Source organism: Acipenser ruthenus, chromosome 14, assembly GCF_902713425.1.
Source record: "Acipenser ruthenus chromosome 14, fAciRut3.2 maternal haplotype, whole genome shotgun sequence".
Lineage (NCBI taxonomy): Eukaryota > Metazoa > Chordata > Actinopteri > Acipenseriformes > Acipenseridae > Acipenser > Acipenser ruthenus.
In genome coordinates, this window is record NC_081202.1 from 5,323,581 (window position 1) to 5,342,204 (window position 18,624).

At 38.5% G+C, this 18,624-nt stretch overlaps 1 protein-coding gene and 1 long non-coding RNA gene across 2 annotated transcripts in view; both read left to right on the top strand.

Annotated features, from left to right (window-relative positions):
• Positions 1-2,465: 2,465 nt before the first annotated feature.
• Positions 2,466-5,120, top strand: LOC131697397 (uncharacterized). The gene is made up of 3 exons (XR_009307225.1): positions 2,466-2,592; positions 3,939-4,051; positions 4,426-5,120. It is a non-coding gene; the product is annotated as an uncharacterized LOC131697397 (long non-coding RNA).
• A 6,523-nt stretch (positions 5,121-11,643) lies between these two features.
• The window catches only part of LOC117419969 (neuron navigator 3), a 260,529-nt gene continuing 253,548 nt past the window's right edge, over positions 11,644-18,624 (top strand). The window contains exon 1 of the mRNA XM_058985646.1: positions 11,644-11,949. The gene's annotated coding sequence lies outside the window, so the exon portion shown is untranslated. The remainder of the gene's footprint in view (positions 11,950-18,624) is intronic.

An 18,624-nucleotide genomic window follows, 5' to 3' on the forward strand; every position in this document is an offset into this window, starting at 1 on the left:
CATTGGATAGACTCCACTATAGTTTCCCATAGTATACTAGCCCCAGCAGTGTAGAGTAGTGGTTAGGGCTCTGGACGACCGGAGGGTCGTGGGTTCAATCCCAGCTGGGGGACACTGCTGCTGTACCCTTGAGCAAGGTACTTTACCTAGATTGCTCCAGTAAAAACCCAACTGTATAAATGGGTAATTGTATGTAAAAAAAATAATATATATATATATATATATATACTTGAACAAACCCACATGTATCAGATTGCTTAATCAACTGGCATGGCAAGTGATAACATTTCATTGTGGACGAAATAGGTTGGTTTATGGGACACAATTTTTATTCCACTTTTGAGCAATTACCTTTATGACTCCCTTGAGGCTTCACTCACCTCAGCTACTGGGTCATTCCTTAATCATTGAATTAACATTATGCTCAACAACATTCTATAACCTCTGTTTCAACTTTAGATCTCTTTCTTTCTTCATGTTTCTACCACACAAGATGATCTAAAACCCATGCTATTACGGTTTAAGATTTATGGATTTTGTCATCAGCAACAAACAACCAGCCTGGTCTATGAATTGATTCGTAACTTTTCATGATTCATGCAAGCTCAATGCTTCAATTGAAACCATAAAACAGTTGCACCACAATTTTAGCAATGTTTTTTCATTATAACTAGATAGTGCTCTGATACTGTGTGGAGTTGATCAAACTTTGTTCTCGTTTGGTATAAATCATCATATCGCAGATGCAGCAGAGGCAGCTAGCCAATAGAATATACATCCTAAAAAACACGACCTGGTACAGTTTGGATAGCAAACGTCATTGAGGGCCAAATGACTGATTCAGTGAGACTCAGAGAGGAAGCATACATGTTATATTGACTGAGTGTTGTATTAAAATACAGAACCTTACACATTTGACAGACCTGGTCATGTAATTACTAGAACTAGAGTGTAGTTGTCACTTTAAAAAAAAAATATCTGGACTTTTGAACACGTCAATGATTTCCAATGATCATGCTGGCAAAGAAATGTTGAACAGATGTTTCTGTTTTCTGTGAGACAGACAAATCTGTAGATGTTTCTGCTGGTTGCTTTTCAGTGAGCCTGTTTGACTCTCAATTCCACAGTCAGGGTTGTGCTGTGAGCCTTTGTGACGTCAGTATATCTGATAAAAGGAGTGCACCAGCCTGTTATCGCAGGATAATCGGATTTGAAAACCCATTGTAACTCAATGTAACAGTGCGTTCCACTTGTCATATCAACTCTCTATTCAACTCAACTTCAGGAATGACCTTTTATAGCATTCCTTGATCCTGTGTGTCGCTGTGGTAACATGTAGCAGTAACCTCTTCTCAGTGTTCGAAATACACTGTGGTTCTAAAGGGGGGCCAAATAAGCGACCGCATACAGAAACCTTCAACAATGTCCAAGACACATCTGTTTCACCTACTTCAACAATGTGCTAGGAGCTATTGTGGCCTTTTAATGGTATTCATATTTGTGACAGGGAAAGGTTTGGGGAGCAGAAGGGAACAATCTGCTTCTGGGTCAGTTGCAAAGCTACACTTCTAATATTGATCTAATATCTATCCCCAGTGTAACCCGATCACACTCCCCAACTGGTTGGCTACTTACTGAACCAGCTGGGCCAGCTAGTACCACTTTTATATGGGTCACACACGGGAGACATACAATTGAGACTGTTGGACTTGCTGTAATGTAGTTAGAAACCTGTATCTAAACACTCACAGCACACCCTATGTTTTAAAAGTAGCATTGCAAAGCAGTGTTTCAAGTACAACCTGCTACAGTTATTCCTTGCTGGATTGATAACATTTACAGAAGTTCAAAACGTTTATTTGTTCTTGTGACACAGTGGCTCTTGATTTCCTGGGCTGCACTTGTAGGTCTGGATTCATACTGATAATGTAACATTTTACCTAAAAACAACCAACATCTAACTACTCCGGGTATTATATACTGCGCAGTCAATTCCGTAACGCATTCCAAATTCAAATTTTAATTCCAATTTCTCTGTTATGTGCCGTTTTCATGTTTTATACCTCACACTTTCATTATTTTAATCAGTATCACCAGTAATCAGATTTATTCCAGCATTTTATATCCCTCTAGAAATATGTTTTATCTGTAAATATATATTTTTAATTGGTTGCAAAACAACAATTGTAACAATACAATGTTGCAATTTTCATGGTGAAACAGCAGGGGGAGACTTACTCTACTCATGTGACATCAAAAAAGTTAAAGCCAAGGGAAGATGGGGGGGACGACCCAATTCAGAGACTATAACATAATATAATATATTCATTCATGCTAAAAACGAATGGTCCACAATGATAGGGAGAGAAGTGAAAATGGTATAGTAGTTGTATTTAACACTTGTAGTAAGAGCACCCTTAAGCTGTATTTGTAAGCAACACATGTTTCTCTGTGTCTCTGAGGCAGGCAAGGGGTTGTTCCAAGTGACAGGAGCTGAAGAGGGAAATGACTGTCTGCCGAAGGTAGAGTGACCTTGGGAAGGCTCAGGGCCCTGAAGTGTCTGTCACACAGAGAAACTAGTTTGATGTTCGGGTAAGCAGTGAGCAGTAAGGTATGGAGCAGTTCAGTGTTTCATACTTTTAAATGATCCAATTATGCTCCTACCTTATGCCTAACAGAAGCCAATTAAATGGACAAAGCTCTTGGCACAAATTACAGGTTAATACAAAGCGACCAGCACTGCTGGAAACGCTTACGTGTGTCTCTGCTTGATTACACAGATACAAGACAGTTTTAATGTCACCCATATATCCCCCCTGCTCCAGTTTTAGAAGTGGGCATTCTAAACTGAACTGCACTTTTTGTAAAATGATTTAGCTGGCGTGGTTTAAAAGGGTTTTGTGTCTTTGCTGAACAGCTTGTGATGCACCATGTGCTCACAGTTCAATAGTATGATCAATGAGTGTTTCTCAAATCCAGGTCAGAGACAATATTAAGCTGGGGGCTGGTGATGGTCAATAAGCTGCACATTTGTCTTAATTTTCCAAAATTTGTGGTGACTCCCTTGAAATACGACCTCAGACTCATGGCCAATCAACCCTTTCCTCTCACGCGGGTCCCAAACGGGGTTTGAGCACAATAAACTTTTAGAAATTAAATGTTACTGATTGTGTTGCAACACAAACTTATTGAGCATAGTAGACCAATTCATTTTTTTTTTAACTTTAAATGGCCGCAATGTCTTAAAATACCATGCTAATGACGACACATCCCAGGAGTTTTATCAAATCCTTTTTATTGCTCACCCCATTTCATTTACTTAAAAACATTATTGAAAAGAAAGCAAGTCTTCAATCAACAAGTCTTTTAAAAGTAAGCGAGCAGATGAATGAAAATAGAAACAGAGCTTTGTTCCTTGTGCAGCCAAGGGAGTTTCATTCATTGGTGACTCAGCATCATGAGCTGTGGCTTGACTATGTATATACTCTCACTCCACCTACTGGACACAAAAGTAATAGCTATTTTCTGAAAACATTCTTTACAAATTTCAGTAAGATGTAATTTGCTGACCTGTTTTGGTACACATGGAGAACAAGGAAGAGAAACAGTTGTTTCTTGCATGATCCATCAAATGGTCCTGAATCAAACCTTTTGTGATCTGCAGCCATTCAAAGCAGCGTTGGCTTCCTTGCTCTCTGTATGCCCAGATGAAAGCAATTTCCTAAAGGTGTCAGCTACACAACTTTAACAGGTTTACTGAAGTGATTGATTAACTGGGTAGCAAACTGCTGCTGGAGAAGGAAAGTGTTCATTTTTGGTGTGTGATCCCAGTGATGGTGTTCGCGAGGATAGCAACGCCACAGGTTTAGATTGTTATATAGCTGAGGATAAAAGCTCTGAATGTTAATTGTGCTTGGCACCATGGTTCTGTTCTCCAGGTACAATAGGGATGGGGAGGAGCAGTGGCTTTGCAGAAGCTGGGCAGACTGCCAGCTGACTCTACACCGTGGAACCCTTGCTTGTTTGCTGGCCCTGGAATAGACACTGACAGGTAAGTGGCTAGAGGGGGATCATTCACTTCCCAACCCATCCCAGCAGGAACTATGGCGGTGCTGCTACTCTCAGTGAACTGCTCATCTTTTTTTACAGCGCTGAAACAAATGAACTAAAAGTAGAATCCTGTTAGATTCGCAGTTTATATTGAAACGTTTTCCAATAACACTGCAATTCCTTTGTATACAATGAAGCAAGTCAGCATTAACCAAGACATTCATGAGCAAGCGGCTTCAAATTACAATTTATTTTTTAGTCTTGGCATGCACCAGCACCATCTAGTGCACTGCAGTGTATTGCCAGCAAAACAAAGGGACGTGTGTTTCCAAAGTGGTAGATCACTAGATTGTAATGACTCTTATTTCTATATAGAGACTTTGGGTGATCTAGCTGAGGCAACGCACCTCTTTGGCATGCAACTGGAACTGAAGAGCAACTCCAGAACAAACGAAAGCACAGACTGATCAAGAAATGAAAAAAGAGTGAGTGAAAACATCATAAACGGGTAAGGGGACAGGAAAATGAAACTAAAAGACAATGGAATTGAAATGGACTTCCTCTTTAATGAAACTAAAAGACAATGGAATTGAAATGGAATTCCTCTTTAATCATGCAGGAATGGTTTCAAACCTGTGTGCTAAACAGCTTAAGACAGTCCACCTACCTTGCAGAAAATCCAGAAAAAATAAAAAACAGAATTGCAGATTTGCTTATGATGAATGTCTTGAAGGATTGTTTTAATAGTATTTGTGGGGAAAGGGCATTTTATTCCAGAAAATGGAAACAGCCTCTCCTTTTAGGTGTGTCCTAGGAGACGGCCCACATTCAAACATCACAGCAGAATCAATCCATTAAATTACACACACGCTGTGCTAATTTCATTTAGTAACATTGCCACGCACTCACGCACCTGGGTTACGGGTAGCGCACCTGGGACTAATGGAGGGATTAAAGCTGTTAGGTACAGTAATACATGGCAGGCTTGAGGCAATTGTCAAATTAGAATTTAATTTTACTTTATAACTGTGTTGCTCTTGATATGGGAAATGTAGTATGTCAACAAAAGCTGACTATGTTAAAAAAACAGCATTGTTCTAAATTGGGGGGGGGGGGGGCTGGTTACATAAATAATAAAAATATGTATATGTAATTATAATATGGGTTAATTGGAGAGTATAGTTTAATTGGGGTGTACCTTTAGTTCAAATCCTTGCTGATCAAGCATTTTGCAAAACCCACACATTTTTGAGGTACAGTACTGCTCTACATGATACCAGACAATATTATTATTATTATTATTATTATTATTATTATTATTATTATTATTATTATTATTATTGTTGTTTATTTCTTAGCAGATGCCCTTATCCAGGGCGACTTACAGTCGTAAACAAAAATACATTTCAAGAATCACAGTACAAGTATTAATACAATTAATTACAATAGTGTATCCTTATTGTTTAACGAGGACTACCTGTTTCAGTATTCTAGAATGGTCTCTACTGTAGTTTTAATAGTTCTGCTGTGCCTGTGGCATTATTCTCCACTTGGGTTTCCAGAACCTTCAACTATTTGTTGTCACTTTGTTTCTCTGTCTCTCTCTGTCTCTCTGTCTCTTTGTCTCTCTCTCTCTCTCTCTCTCTCGCTCTCTCTCGCTCTCTCGTTCAGTTCCTTGCTTGACACATCCTGCAGTTGCACACATAAGATAGTGCTGCATTGTTTCTTGTTATCAGTTTTGTGGGCACAGAGTATTTCACGGCCTCCTCATTAACTGGCGCCATTACTCCTTTTTCAGGATCCACCACCAGATTGGATAATAAGAAAACGACAGAAACATACTGGGCAGTATTCTGAGGGTGGCTAATCCTGCTTTATTGTTCACTGTTGATCATTTCTCTTTGCCATTCCTGCTATAACAATAAAAAAGCAGCGCCTTATGAATATCTTTTTAGTGAAAGAGTGGTCGGACTGCAACGAAAAACAATCGTCAGCTGACATCCCATCCAAACCCTGCTCCCCAGCCGTTTCCAGAATGGCACAATTCCCAACCACAGTAATATTTCAACAACTCTCACATGAGTAATCAAACCCAGTTATACATATATATATATATATATATTAAAGGGCTCCAAAAGCATTAAAGTGGTCGTAAAAATATCATTAACAGTGGATCTGGAATTTCTACAGGCAAGCAACTGATATTATAGTACATATAATATACTCTTTGATATAGTGAGTTCTGAAATGGACAAAGTGATTGGATTTCATGGTAATGTCGCATCTCATCCAGCTTCTTATTCATGCACATTGTGCAGTCTTCTCAAATGTGGCAAATCACATCAGTCTCTACTGGTTAATTAAACCAGTGGTGGCTGTGAACACACAAGCAGTTATATGGAAGCAATATCCACTTTCCTTTTTCCATCTTGGGGTACGTGACCTCGTTTTAGAAGAAACTACATTAGTTGAAATCTAGCTTCTTATAGTTTTACCTGAGGATTTAAATTTTTTTTTTTTTTTTTTACATTGGTACTGAATGTCCAAAGTCGCGGTGTCCCCATCCTAGCTTAGTGGGGAGGAATGCAGGGGGCTAAGAAGATGGGTTTACCGACCCACTGGAACTCAGCTTGTTCATCTGGTTTGAAAAGACTCTGTAACGGAAAGCTCGGCACAAGAGAATGTGATTAAATCATCTTAGTATGATGGAGACGATAAAAAATACATCTTTATTGTATTGTGTTTTTGTGTTGTATCAAATGATTTCAGAAATGAAGGCTGCCACCTCAGTCACTCTCTGATCCTGATAGTTATACTTCTGCAACACCCCCAAGGCAATACAAGCAAAGTCTACTTACTGCCTTCACTGTGCCTTCTCAGAGCGAGGAAAAACACAATGAGATACAGGTACAGTAGGATAGAGCCCAGAGCAAGAACTCTCCAGGAGACTGTGACAGGGAGAGCCTGAGGCTGGGGAGCGTGCCTGGAGCTCAGAAAGCGTGTGGGCCACCAGGCTGCTGCACGGCCATTGCTACACAGACCGGCGCTAAATGAAAGCTTGCGCTTGTTGACATCGAGGAGGAGAGCGTCCGCGCCGCAGGATTAACTACTATGAAACCCTTCCACTGCAAGACGGTGCACAACATGATTTCATTTTGTGCAATCTTTCACAATTTAGCTGTGATGCATTTTTTTCATGAAGAAAATCCTGGTAGCAAGTTTAAAATAATTAGCATAAGATCCGAATAAAATATGGTTTAAGTCTATAAATATCCACAGATATCGCATAGAATACACAATACAATATGTTGCTCTCACATCCCATTGGAATACACTGAAAAAGTTGCTAAATGAAAAATGTGATTCTGTATTTTGTAGTGAATTAGGTACAGTTATATCATTATATTAGGACATACTGCAGATTTTGTTTCCCATGCAATTTGTAATGAACCACTGGCATATGAGTGTCCTTTTAATTATACACATTTATACACATTTCAAATGTATTTCTTAACCAGGACAGAACTCTTGAGATCTCAATTTTCAAGGGGGTCCTGGCAAGAGAAGGTGGCATGAAATAACATTATAAAATCAATGGCAAATTATACTGAGGTAGTGAGCGCATCTCCAGGCTGTCAAAGACTAGGAAACCAGGTGCTCCATAAAGTTTGCAAAACAGACAAGAAATGTTTTTTTTTTCTAAAATGCTTCTGCTGTTTGCATATATCTCTACTCTTCTATATGTAGGTTATTGCAAGCCTATGTGAGGTGTCTGGCACCTCTAATCCAGAACAAATACCATCTCATATTCAAATTAACACTGAACCACTGCTTTTGTATATGCGTTTCAAGTGGTGATAGCATTAGGACCCAAAGGAAGCCACCTCAGTGAGTGTTCACAGATCGCAGCATTACTTCATAACAAAGGCAATTGAAAGCACTAGGGACCAGAGGAATGCCATTTGTGAGGATCAATTTTAATTAGAATATGTAACATGGAAATGGATTTTATTATCCTGGTAATATCTCTGCAAATCTTCATAGGGTAATAACAGAGACAACGAGAGAAAGCTGTGAGGCTGGGAGGCCAAAGAAAAGAGAAAGAAAGAGTGCACTTGTGTGAATCATGCTTTGCCATCCTCCTCTGTGCTTAACACTGTGCATTACAACACTTTGCAATGCATTTACAACACTATACCACAGTACGTTTATAAGGAGTGAAGGTCCTCCAACCTCTGCTTTTCACAAAGTGATGCTGATAACTTAGCTATAGGCACTAGATGTTTCAGCAAAACTATTATGGCAATGCCACAACCCTCTTCTAAAGTTTTATAGGAGCAGCTACAAGGGTAAGACCAATTAGTAGAATGGTACCTTTGTAGAAACACATTTTTACATGCCCTCCACTGGTATCACAATGATATGAACCAATACACAATGGCAATCAACTGCTGTAACATTTGCTGGTTACGGTGTGGTCTGCTAAGGCTTGTAATACTGGTGTTACAATGGTATCCTAATGTTATTTTGCAAACCTTTCCTGTAAGGGCGTGGAGTGTTGTAGATTAAGAGTGACCTTGAACATTTGGAGATACAGTTCTTACACGATAGAGGTCCTACAGTGTTGACAAAGCCTCTTTTAATCGATCCAATGGGGCCAGACAATAAATTTGGTCTCCAAAAGAGGACTGTAGAGGATGACCTTGACACCCTCACGCATGTCGACCACAGCCTTTTTTGTTGTTTTTTTTGGCTGGACAGGGTGCAAGGGATTACTGTACAGTTATTTATTTGTGTTGTTTATCTAGGCAGCTGGTCATCGCAGCAAAGTCAGAAACCAGCAGAACCGCAGGGTGTAGCACTGACAGAAAGATCACTGACATGTGGAGGGAATGATCTGCCTTAAACTAAAACTGCTGGAAAACAGAACCTATACTTTGCCTGCTTAAAGAGGTTAGAGCTCATTAAATAATGCCATCAGTCTTACCTGTTGTGCGACACAATTTGCTATGTAGCTCTTTGAAAGACACTGACATTATAGTAGCTATGTATTTTCACGTAAAGCTAGTAGGTTAAAGAAAGCTCTGAGTTTTCTGGTAACCTGTTACTATTTCACTTCATTGGGCATTTCATCTTAGCAGTGCCTTTGGGGTCTAAGCATGTCCCTGGCTGCAGATCATGGCAGTCTTATAGGGAAGCAATTGGCTGATTAATGACCAAAAAAGAAGGCATTGAAGGAGTGGAGGACATTTCACTCACCAGGTAACAAGATCCAGGTGTAAGACTACCTGAAAGTAAGGCAAACAGAGCTTAGTTTATAAAGTAAAATAGTAATAAAAATACATATTTACTGTAATATGTGCTTCTTTCTCAAATATACATAACTCCATTCAGTACTTGTGCAAACATCATAAAGAGTTAAACTGTTTCTATTGATTATATCCTTTAAATTAGAACTGTGCTCGTGTCAGAACTGTGCTCATGCTACTGTACTTATGTTGCATTTTTAATAACACAAATAACTTACTTAAAATAAAAACATGCCATACAGAGGTGAGAAAAAGTTTGTGAACTCCTTAGGATTTTCACATATTTCAAACCTAAAATGTTATTAGATCTTAATCTAAGTCCTAATAATAGATAAAGATAACCTGATTAAAACAAATGACACAAAAATATGATACTTTCTCAACATTTATTTATCCACAAATGATTCAACATTCAATATTCATGTGTGAAAAAGTATGTGAACCTTTAGATTCAGTAACTGGTGGCACCCCCTTGAGCAGCAATGACTTCAACTAAGCGTTTCCTGTAACTGTTGGTCAGTCTCTCACATCGGTTTTGAGGAATTTTGGCCCATTCCTCCTTACAGAACTGCTTCAACTCAGTGACATTTGAGGGCTTCTTTGCATGGACATCTCACTTCAGGTCCTGCCACAACATTTCGATGGGGTTTAGATCCAGACTTTGACTAGGCCATTCTAAAATGCAGAATTTCTTCTTCTACAGCCATTCTTTTGTAGATCTGCTTGTATGTTTAGGGTCATTGTCTTGCTGCATGACCCACTTTCGGTTCAGCTTCAGCTCACGGACGGATGGCCTGACATTCTCCCCTAGAATCTTCTGATACAATGCAGAATTCATGGTTGTGTCAATGATGGCAAGCCGTCCAGGCCCTGAGGCAGCAAAGCAGCCCCAAACCATCACACTCCCACCACCATGCTTGACGGTTGGGATGAGGTTCTTCTGTTTGAACGCAGTGTTTGGTTTTCGCCAAACATAATGTTTCTCATTGAGGCCAGAAAGTTCTACCTTTGACTCATCAGTCCAGAGAATTGTTCCAGCAGTCTTGTGGATCATCAATGTGCTCTTTGGTGAACTTCAGATGGGCAGCAATGTTCTTTTTAGAGAGCAGTGGTTTCCTCTTGGCTATCCTTCCATGAACACCATTCTTGTTCAGTCTTTTTCTGATAGTTGAGTCATGAACACTCACATTAGCCAAGGCGAGAGTGGCCTGCAGATCCTTGGATGTTACTCCGGGGTTCTTTGTGACTTCCTTGATGATTTTCCGGTTTGTTCTTGGAGAGATTTTGGTAGGATGACCGCTCCTGGGTAGAGTGACTGTGGTCTTGAACTTGAACTTTCTCCATTTGTAGACTATCTGTCTGACAGTGGATTGGTGGAGCATGACATGACATGACATGACATGACATGACATGTTTCCACACACATGTATGGTGAAGACCAAACTCACAAAGTTTCTGATCTTTATATAGTGTGGGGCCTCCCAAACTCACCCCTGAAGATCTACCTAATTATTTAAACACCTGATTCCCCTTAATTGAGCTGATAAAACCAGGGGTTCACTTACTTTTTCACATACCCTGAATTTTAATTACTCATTGTTTGTCTAATTCATACATCATTTTGTTTCAAAAGACATGGAATTGGTTAATATAAACCCTATTGGATATTTAAGAAAAGACTGGTTTTGATTCAAGAAGGCTATCATGGTAAAACTATGGAATTTCCATAATTATCATTGGGGTTCACAAACTTTTTCTCGGCACTGAAAGTTTGAATCAAATGTGAAACTTATAAAATTATTATAAAAAGTATTTTGAAAATAATATATTTACTACACCTGTGCTTTAATACATTCTCGTAGTGCAATATATTTATGTTTTAAAATGCATTTTTTTTTTAAAAAACCCACAAAAGCGGATCCCTCGTTCACTGGCTGCACACTACAAACTTCTATTAACTGAGGTATACTGTAGCTCAAATATTACACACAAGCATTCTGCATTGACAGTACATAGTAATATTTGGGGTGCCTGTGTACTTATAGGACGATTTGCTCATTAGAATATTTTAAGTGCATTTGAAGAAAGCAATTATCAATAATAATAATAAAAAAAACGTTCTGCATTTATAAATCTGTTCCAATAGTTATTGGAGGATATTGTGGGTTACAAATACATTGTAATATATATATGTGAACTACCCCGATGGGCTAGATTTCGTGCAGTGCATATCTCATTCTTTTCATCATGGTTCTCTTTAAGAATGCAGTTGTGATGTTTGGTGAGAGCGCCACTCGCAGCACACAGGCTGGCAGTTACAGGTTGGTGGTGCTGGGCTTGTGTTCCAGGGTTTGGCACACGGAGCCGCGCGGCTCACGGTCCTGAGAGAGAGAGAGATAGAGAGAGAGAGAGAGAGAGGGAGAGGGAGAAGCGCTGTTCACAGGCTGTGGAATGAGAGCCGAGTCGCCTCTGCTGCTTGAAGGGATATGCTGATGATTTTCTGAACACCAGTCGCCGCCTTGTAATCTGTTTATCTGGTACATTTAACAATCCGAGCGCGGATCTTGCTGCTGATGAAGACTGCAAGCAGGTAGGGTGCTTTTTAATGCGTTTGAGTTTTAACTCAGGACATTTATTATTTATTTATTTTTTTATTTTGCATGTTGTTTAATTCTGTTACCCCAATTGGTTAAATCAATGATATGCGCGTTCTGTTGAATTGAATTCAGCGTCGGGATCGCAAAGAAACCTGTACATTTAAACAAGGCTTTCAGATGTTTTTTTGGGGGAAACGTTTGTAGGGTAAACTCATTTGACTGTACTTGTGGCACGGCATGCGGTGTATGAAATGGGTTTTTTGCACAATTGCATGTGGTGGCGTTTTGTGCTGTTGCATGGGAACGGCACTCAAAAATGGCATGGTTTGAATGGATCTAAAATAATGTTAGCATTACTTGAAAAGATTTCGTCATCTTTAATAAACTTGAATACGTACTGATGGTATCTGATAACCCTGACGATAGATTACATTGGTTTATTGAAATAAAAAATTAGTATTTCTTTTTATTATGAAAAAATATTATGCAGACATTTAGGAATTAATGTGACGTATTAGTGTGTGTTTTAAATAAATACATTCCATGTGCATGCTGTATATCATAAGGTTGGCACTTTTTACAAACAACGGTGTTTCAGTAGCTTAATAGAAGGTTGGAATATTAAAATTCGTGTGTTCAACTAAAGCGTCCCAAAATGACAATGCACAAATACATGTAGCCTAACTGAAATGAATCAAAATATCCTACTACTACTGTAGGTGCAAGTATGGTGTAATAAGAAACGCTCTTAGTTATGTCTTTCTTTACAGCGATGTAAAATAAGTACATTTCAAGCACATTTGCCGATGATATATATGTCTCTGAAACAGCATGTCAGTGTTAACCCATCAATCTCACAATTATGGTTGTTGGTTGCTTCCTCCATTGCACCAAGGAAAACATTTTATCAAAATTTCTGTGGCGTCTTGATTAGTTTACAATGAAAGTCGAACCTGAAATTGTATTATTTTGAGTACAGGCTGTGTTGTATTTACAACAGAGAGAGTCAAGACGAAACTGAAACATAAATGTGTGTGTATAGGACTCAACTATTGTTTTGGCCACCAGTGTGTTTGTTATTTTTCTGTCTCAGCAGGGGGTAAGTGGGAGGGTCTCAGCCCAGATTGTTAAACGAATGCCATTAATGTTGCAAATGACAGCCTCCTTATCTTAATTGCAGTTCCGAATGAGTAAATAGGAGTGCAGTGGGGCTTTGTGTTCTTCAGAGGGAATTCTGTATAATGATGATGCCACTTCCTGACTTTGCCGAATTGAAAATCAGCCATTGCATGCCAGTTTAGGCTCCTTCAGCAGTTTATATCAATAGGTCAGTGGACCATCCATCCATGATCAATGCTTTCAACTGCCCCGTGTTATCATGTATGGGAGGTCACAATCTGAACCAGTTGGTGACTGAGGCAAAAGTGCATGATCTAGTGTGTCTGTATCCTGTCACTGCTGGAGATGATGATACATGGAATCTTGGAATCTTGTTCACAGTACACCCAAGCCATTTTCTTATAAACAGCAGGATCCACTTCAGCTAAGTCATTCTAGTGGGAAGTAGATCAGAATCAAAGGACTAGTTACCCTTGATGCAGAGGCAGATTAGTCACTTACAGCAGTTGAAATAGAAAATGCTGACATTGATGATTTGTGAAGTTACTTTGAGATGTTTGTGAATCTGATTGTCAAGATAAATAATAACCTGGATCCAAATTGCTAGCTCGAGATCTTTGAAATGCATATGTGCAAATTTAAAAAACAAAACTGTGTCCAATATTATTGAATTCAAGACACAAAGCAGCAACTCGGGTGTAGTATTTATTTATTTGTTTTAAATGAAGTGATTTCTTCTGTCATTGAGTCTCTGGTCTTGCCTGACAAATACATGGGTTTGTCTTCTTAAAATTTCATTTTGCATATAAATTTGCCTCCTAGGGATTTCACACGTAACACTGTTCTCCTTTTGAAAATGCATGACCTTGGCCAAGATAATGTAACTGAATAATTGAAAAGCTTCAATGATAAAGATCTCCTTAAGTACCAAGATCATTTTTTTGTGTGTTTTGGATCTATGGAGAAATTCATAAAAAATGTACCTTTCTCGAAGAAATCTAATTATTTAAAATAACCTTGACATGCAAATTAGTCAATATTTATGAAGAATGCTTATTTTAATGCTCTCATGTGAAATATGGCTCTGGAATGTATATGCATTATAGCGTTCAATGTAGGTGCCATTGATGTCTCCCACAGACCAGCAGGGAAGCATTTAAAATAACAAGCTGTTATGAAGCACTGTTTATTTCCCACTCCATATGTTTCAGATTAGTCTCAAATCGGCGAGGATATTTATTATATTGCACAATGTACCGTCCAGTAGCATCACCAGAATTCTTCTTCCAGTCATGGTTCTTCCTCAACTCACTTTCATCATAGTCCATTCTAAATGACTGATTGTGGCCGGGATAGAGTTAATGTCTCTGCCAGCAACCACAGGTGTGGCCACTCTCCAGTTAGTGCAGATTGTTGCTAATTGGGGCGTGGCTACCTGCATAAAAACAGGCAGAAATCCTCTGTCTGGGAGAGTAGGTGAGTGTACGGTGTTGAAATTAAGTGAGAGAAGTATCCATTGTTGCTTATAAAGACCCTGAGAATAAACATGTCATTGCAATCACAAAGGTGAAACAATCAAGCAATCAAATTTATTTTGTATAGCGCCTTTCATGCCAAGGCACCCCAAAGCGCTTCACATTACAAATAAATATACCATACAGTAATATAATATAATATACAATAAAATATATCAAAAAATCCAAACAAGTGGGGAAAAAGTAAATAAATAAATAAATACATAAATAAATAAATACTAACAAAATTCTAAAATAGGCCATCCCAATCTACAAAAAAGGCCTCTGCATAAAGATGTGTTTTAAGCCTTGATTTAAATGCATTTTATTGAGTCAGTTTTACGGATTTCAATTGGAAGATTGTTCCATAATACAGGTGCATAATGACTAAAGGCTCTTCCACCACAATAGCTACGTTTTATCATTGTAGTCATAAGAAGCCCAGCATCAGCAGATCTCAACTGGCGTCCAGGGACATAAGGTAAAAGCATATCATTAATGTAAGCAGGGCCATTTCCAGAGACAGCCTTAAATGTCATTAATAAAATTTTAAAAATAACTCTGTACTTCACCGGAAGCCAATGCAAGCGGGCAAGAACAGGTGGAATATGTTCAAATATTTTTGTACCTGTCAGCAGCTGCATTCTGAACCTGCTGTAAGCGATTGATTAGTTTACAAGGTATACCAGCCAATAGGGCGTTACAGTAGTCCAGATGCGATGAAACAAACGCATGAATTAAAATTTCTATGTCAGATTCTGCAAGATACAAACAGACTTGAGATATATTCCGCAAATGATAATAAGCAGACTTCACTACAGTTGAAATGTGATGCTGAAGACTAAGAGAAGAATCAAGTAAGACTCCAAGACTTTTCACAGCTTGCGAAGAGCTAATGGGGGTGGAGGGGCTGCCAAAGGTAATTGGTTGTGGGATTTTATTTAATGCTGTTTTAGAGCCAATTAAAAGAAATTAAGTTTTATGGAGTAGTGGTTAGGGCTCTGGACTCTTGACCAGAGGGTTGTGGGTTCAATCCCCAGTGGGGGACACTGCTGTTGTACCCTTGAGCAAGGTACTTTACCTAGATTGCTCCAGTAAAAACCCAACTGTATAAATGGGTAATTGTATGTAAATATAATGTGATATCTGTATAATGTGAAATAATGTATAATGTGATATCTTGTAACAATTGTAAGTCGCCCTGGATAAGGGCGTCTGCTAAGAAATAAATAATAATAATAATAATAATAATAAACTGCAAATAAAAAATGTTGACATCCAAGCCCCTATTTTGTCAAGGAAAGTTGATAGTCTGGAGTTTAAGTTTACATCATCTGGACTCATTTTAAAATAAATCTGGGTGTCGTCGGCATAAGAGTGGAAATTAAAACCATATTATCTGATCACATTACCCAGTGGTAGCATATACAAATTAAAAAAGTAAAGGACCAAGAACAGAGCCCTGTGGAACCCAGAAACAACAAGACAATTAGCCGATTTTAATCCTCCAAAAGACACACATTGATGTGGGGAGGTTAAGCAGGACCGCAGCCAGGAGAGTACTGTGCCAGTAATGCCAATAGTTTTCTCATGGCAATCAAGAAGAATTGTGTGATCAATGGTGTCAAATGCAGCAGATATATCCAAAAAGACAATCTCTGATAACAGCCCCTCATCTGCATTTAGCAGGATGTCATTAACAGCTTTTATGAGTGCAGACTCTGCACTATGTGGTTTCCGGAAGCCAAATTGAAAATTTTCAAAGAGACTGAGAGATATTCCAAGACTTTTACAAGGAAAGGTAAATTAGAAATTGGACAATAATTAGACAAAACATCAGGATCCAATGTAGATTTTTTAAGTACTGGCTTTACAATTGCCAACTTTAAGCTAGATGGAACAGTTCTAGTTTTTAGGGAGAGATTCACAATATTACAAATCACAAGCGTATCTGCACAATGACGGACAATATTAGTCGGCCAAGGATCACGAGAACACGAGGTGGAACAAGCTTTATTGATAATATCTAAAACATCAGTAATATCAGTTGTAGCAAAATGCGCAAGTCTATGTGGCGCTACAATGGTCTCAGTGCCCACATCAGTTAAATCTTCATTAGATAAGGTAATTGTAACAATCTTGTCAGTGAAGAAATTAGCAAAGTTATCACAGGAAGTACCTGCATCACATTCTGGTGTTATAAGGAAGTATCAAGATCCCTCGGGGTGTAGAATAACACGTTTTTATACACGTATCCCCAAGCAGAATACATGATACAAAAATATTTAAAGCTCTCCCCCGTTTATAACGCTCTTCGGTTATAACGCTCATATTGTGTGCCCCCCGAGACCCGTGTTATAGCGAGGGTGCACTGTATATGGCAAAACAGGCCACCAAGATTAAATGAGTTATTTTTCTGTCTGCAGCATTTTGTGGTTTTGAAAATGCTTTCATTCTTGCAATGAATCGGGTGAAGGTCTGTATGTCTCTAGAGATTTGGCAATATCTATTGCTGAGTATGAGTAAGATGCAACACATCCAGATCTGTGTTTAATATACTTGGTTCTGTGTCTCCCTCCCAGAGGAAAATGAATGTATTCTAAATAAACTCATCACAACTAGATCTCTTAATGTCATCCATTCGATGTAAATTGATGGGCAATATGTTTTAACACAATTAGAGGTCACGTACAGCATGACTAGAGATATCAATCAATCACTTAAAAATTCCAGTACATCTTATCCTATATGTAGATGTCATGCCTTGCATAGTACACACAGCATAGTTCTAAGGTTAAAAACAGCAGCATCGCTTATAACAATAAGAGACACCTTTTACACAACATATTCACTTATAAAACTGTATAGTACAGGCTTGGATAAATTAAAAAGAAAACCAGAGAGTCCGAAATTAGTCAGCTCAGTTTTTTAATTAAAAAAAAACCCCCCAAAAACCTGAAATTGTACCCAAGGGATTCAATTGTGAAAAATGCTGTCTACTTTTAGAGTTGCTGAAAATGAGTTTCTTGAATATGGTGCAGTTCTACAAGTAAAATCCAAAACCCACTGTATGGAAAACACTGCAATAAATAGTCCTGGGTTGTATTGTTCAAAGACAGCTGGAAATATCGTATTTAAAAAAAAAAATATAAAATAAACGTCAGAAGATTGTATGCTTGCTATACAGTTTTTAAGATAGATCTGCATCAATGTTATGACTTTCAATTTATCAGAGACTGGATAAAACCTGCAGCATTAATTATGCATATTGCACATTATCTCCTTCTCAGTCATTTCACTTTCAAAGCAGAATGTGTGGACTTCTTGTTGTTTGCACTTACAAAGTTTCTTATTACATTATTAAGCTATGGCTGCCTGAATCTCAGCCATTTAATAACATTGTAAATCAGTTTCAAAATGAATGTGCTATTTCCTGCTTGCTGCAGTCACAATAACCAGGACCTGGCAGGCTAAGAAATTTATACCATTTATACGTGCTGGTAATTATTGTTCAAAACTAGCTTAATTGTTTAACATATCCAGTGTAATTAGAAGCTTGGTGCAGCATGTTAAGTGTAATTAAATTGCAGGTATTGTAACAATATTGCAAAGAGGTTTGGGGACAGTGGCATCCAGCTGTCTGGAATGAGAATGCCTGAACGTGACACTAATGACTGACTGCATTGTAGAACTGATTTTTAAACAGATTTTTTTTTTTATTGGCAGAAAAAAAAACTATGTGGTCTATTTTGGAGGGGTGAACTTAAGCTTCGTGCCCTCTTAGCAAAACCTCTTCCACCATTGAAACCTGCTTGCTTCTGTGTGGCTCTTTGAGCTAAATATAGGAGGCTGTGTGGTCCAGTGGTTAAAGAAAAGGGCTTGTAACCAGGAGGTCCCCGCTTCAAATCCCACCTCAGCTACTGACTTATTGTGTGACCCTGATCAAGTCACTTAACCTCCTTGTGCTCCGTCTTTCAGGTGAGATGTAATTGTAAGTGACTCTGCAGCTGATGCATAGTTCACACACCCGAGTCT